The following is a 4526-nucleotide window of genomic DNA, read 5'->3' as shown; positions in this document are numbered from 1 at the left end:
AAATTGAGGTTATTGAAGCACAGTATTTTTCTAACGGTGATTTTTTCAATGTTGTTCTAAATTGTGTAACATTATTTTAAATTTTCCTTTTTTATTTATAAATTTACGGTCTTAATATTGGGAACTATACTATTTAATTCCTTATTATTCTTTTCTCTCTTATTGTCGTGTCCCATGATTCAATAATAAAAGGATAATTATGAGATAATTACAAAACAAAAGGTTTCACTTACGAAGGACAGAGAAAGAGGAAGAATGAAATGCCTTGGTGCGAAAATGGTAGTAGAAAAGTACGCAAAGTCGGCAATTAGTAGTGAATTTGCTTTTGCGAATTCTAATGTATTTGCTGGGAAATTGTCATTTCAAACGAAGTATTAAGAATTATACGTGGATTTTGTAATTTATTTCATTGGTTAATTGTGCTTTATTTGAATATAAAAATAAACATATTGCACAAAAAACGTATACTTCTATTTCACACGTACATAACCTACTATTTTTTTTAATTTGCAAAGAAGCAACACGGTGCCACGGATAAGGGAGCTGTGCGAGAGAGACAACTGTCAAACCTACTATCGAACCATTAATTATTGAATTATGTGTGCGCCCACCACTGTCGTATACGGTGTAAGCGATGCTGCAGTCACAATAGTGCTTCAGTACAAAATACCTTTAGTGTGGCTTAACAATGGTAAATTAAAAACAAAATTAAAAAAACAAATTTCTTTACTTCAGAGGAGTTGTGACCATTAATATTACCTAATAACCACTCAGGGGACCTCTGACTTTTCAAATGAAGCCTCATTAGTGGAACTGCTTACATAGGAAAATAGAAAAAGGGAGACTAACAAAAAAGCACCCTAGAGAAATAATATATATGATGATGATGATGATGATGATAATAATATACACATACATTCATTATGTTAATAAAGACGCCTAAACGTATACCACAAATCTGATTCTTTTCGTGTTGTATCTTTCAAGCACTTGTGCAAAGAAGTAATGTCGCAAAACTCATAAACTTCAATGAACAATATCTCAGGTTTAAAACAAGATATCTCGTTGAGTTAAACAGCCTTATCAAGGGGAAATATTTTACTTTCAAATGATTTATTAAATTTTCTAGGAAAAACGATATATTCTTGATGAAAATACATGACGAATATTTGGAAAAGTGTATGCTGATCCCAGGGTCTGAAAACTGTCGGCCGGTTTAATTTAAATAATGTTCATTGTGTGGCTGTGACAGCGTCATTGCTGTCGTTAGTCAGGGTGGCGTACATGGTTTTTTTATTTTGGCCGGTTCGAGGATAATAATAATAATCCCAACGGTTTTGCCCTCCATTCCCGCCCATCCGCATGAGAGGCGCAGTCCGCATAACGTACGGGACCAATATTTTCAATTTTTGCGCCGAGCCACGATAGGCAGGAGTTTGTTAAGTGCCGAGATCTAAAACTAAAGAGAACTAAATTCAGCAGCTGATTTTATGTCTTTATGTTAATAATTCATTTATTGAGAGAGGATAGTATCGCTTTCTTAATGCTGAAAAGCGAATCAGATACATATATCCAATGTGCTGGAATGAGAGTTAAGCATTAAGCATAAGCACCGTGTAATTAAAAATTAGTTTTATAAGTTTTCAAAAATAAAAGTGTCTTAATACACGGGAGATTCACCCAGAAGAAGCGGACCTGAAACTGAGCCTGTCAATAATTTAACCATAAAAATTGTACCAAGCATTTCCGCGCGACTGATTGTAAATGCTATAATCACTTTTTTAGAAAAGGCAAAAAAAGGCAAATATCTTAAAAAAGGCAAATATCTTAAAAAAGGCAAAAAAAGGCAAAATCAAATGTGTATATATGGAATCAGGGAAAGCTAAATCGTGGACATTCTTAATCGAATATAGTCTATCTCTTTAGCAGAAAAAAAGGCAATTTCCATAAAATCCGTTCCCTGCTTATCACTATTCGATAACGAAGTGGACTTGGAGACCAAGACAAAGATTGTGCAAAACTTTCGACAACAGAAACCACTCAACACATAGCAAACGGTATATACCTACAAAAGAAGAACTTTGTGGTTCATTATATGGTAAGTTCAAATTAAGAATGAAGCTTGGGTATTTCTTGGCAATTTCCTTTTTTCAATCATTGATTACTTTTTTTCAGAAAAAAACTTAGAGGACTTCGTATCAGTGAAAAGCAGAAGGGTGTTTTCACGTCTAAAGATCCACGATACTTTCCTTAACGATGATCCTTCTTCATGGACGAATAATAATTCATTTCTACATGCCAAAAACACGGTCTCAATGTTAAGAGCTGTAAATGATACAGCTGAAAGAGCGGTAAAATTAATGCAGGACTTTCACGGATTGATCATAGTTGAGGAGCAACAAAAACAATATTTGTTGCGTTGCGTACAAGACCACAGGAAGGTATATCCTGACTGCAATAAGCAAACATTAAAAAGAACATATCCTGTGTAACATTATTCATGATCCAGAAATTTAATAAAAAACTTTTTTAATATTTAGTGTTGGGAAAATTAAAAGTAATGTCGGATAAAAGTTACAACTGCTTAAATCCACAACAACGGAGATATTTTGTTGCCAAAAGTAATTTTTGCTGAGCTCCTAAGTTTTGTTAATTACAAAGATACATACATAAGTATCTTTTCTAGTAGAAAAATTCGTGTATCTCCTGAAAACGTGCAATTCTGAACATTTTTAAATTGGTGTGACAGGGCGTATGATGAATACAAAATTATTAAATTCAGCTTTTCTACTACATTACTTCTTAAAAAAATGCCTTACAAAATATTAAATAAACCAAATCATATGCTTTCTTATTTTATATGTCCCTTCAGGCTGTTCAACTGTTGTAAATCAGTACGATATGGAAATTATGTTTAGTAAAATTTTTTTTATGTCATACGGAAGTACAACCATTATATCAACCCGTGAGGACATGTCAAAGACTAAAACGATTTATTTTGATTATTTAATATTATGAAAGGAATTTTTTTAAATGGAGAAAACAATTTGTAATACAAGTTGAATTTAATAATTTAATGTTCATCATACGCCCTGTCACACCTATTAAAAAATGTTCTACAATTGCAATCCTTCAGGACATACACAAATTATTTGACTAGAAAACATATCGTTTTGCAGCCTTGTAATACACCGTAAAAAGCCGCTATACTTTTCGATTAATTAATTTTTTCGATGTCCTTGGGAGAAATCCTGTCGTCCTATTAAAAATCTAAAGATGCAGATTTACTAGAAATGCGTTCAAATATGGGAAACATTTCGAATTTATTGCATTTCAAAAGTTTTCATGGACGATTTGGCAGCCTTAGTTCAAATTATTAACTAAAACTTCAACTAAAATTCGGCACGGGTTATCGTTAGCCTACGGCTATAAAACTTCATATATATGCTATTTAGGCTAAAAAGCACAAATATAGAGGGTATGCATATCAAAATTTGCAAACAAGTTTTTTTCCATACATTCTTGGGACAGTCTAATGTAGGTATTTGCTAATTTTATTAGCCATATAAGATAAATACACATAAAATCATTGCTTAAAGCTGATTTGTTGATTCCGGGCACGAAATGTGGTTTTTTGCGTTCCTCACGCTCTGGGCACTTTTGGCACGTGTTGACTTATTTTTAACACTTGTGAGAGAATAACATATGTTTACGCTCTAAACCGAAACAGTCCGGAAAGCGTGTGGAACAAAGGTAATATAAAGAAATGTTTAAAATTTTCAAATTTGTGGGAAAGCGCAATCAAAGTTTGTTCAATTTATACAGTTGGTATACCAGAAGACAGATGGAAAGACACATATATTCGCCATTTTTGGGAAGTTTAGTCATCTGTTAGGCCCAACATCAAGCTTTTTAATTGTATTATGAAATCTCCAAGAACGTAAATTTTTAATTACACCTCTATATTATTAAACGTGCGTATCAGTTATCAGTATCAGCCATTAATATTAATTTAGTGGAAATTTTGTCAGCTCCAATATCACTAGGCTTGGAGTGGAAAGCATTGGGCACTACCACTAGAAATAATAGTGGTAGTGAGAACACTGATTTTTTCCACTAAAAATGTTTATTCATAAAAAAAACTAGCTCCATTATCGCTATAGTAGTGGTAGTTAAAAGCAGTGCACTCAAAGATTAGTGCACTAAGCCCATGTCTGATAAATGTTTGAAAGAATCTCTGAATTAAAAATGTGATGTTTGAGCCAAGTTTAAGTGAAAGAAATTATATTATAATTGCATTCAAGGCCATTAAGTTATAAGTTCGTTAATTCAGTATTTAAGCCTCTTAGGTTTTCATAATAAATACTTAAAGCAGATTTAGTAATCAGTTTTTTGATTCAGTATTCTGGTGGGGAATATTTGCTAAATTATTATTTTTGTTGGGCCTATACTCGTATTCACGAACGAAAGCTCCGGAGGGCCAAAAAGAACTACTAAGTAGCATGTTAAAATTTTGTAAATTTACG

The 4526-nt window shown here is 32.7% G+C and overlaps 1 protein-coding gene across 1 annotated transcript in view; it reads left to right on the top strand.

The window, feature by feature from the left end:
* The window catches only part of LOC118750717, a 30410-nt gene that overhangs the window by 7809 nt on the left and 18075 nt on the right, over positions 1–4526 (top strand). The window lies entirely within an intron of this gene.

Source organism: Rhagoletis pomonella, unplaced genomic scaffold, assembly GCF_013731165.1.
Source record: "Rhagoletis pomonella isolate Grant_MI unplaced genomic scaffold, Rhpom_1.0 Rhpom_scaffold_00369, whole genome shotgun sequence".
NCBI classification, from domain to species: Eukaryota; Metazoa; Arthropoda; class Insecta; order Diptera; family Tephritidae; genus Rhagoletis; species Rhagoletis pomonella.
Note: the sequence above shows the minus strand (reverse complement) of the source record. Positions and strands in the feature narration are given on the sequence as shown.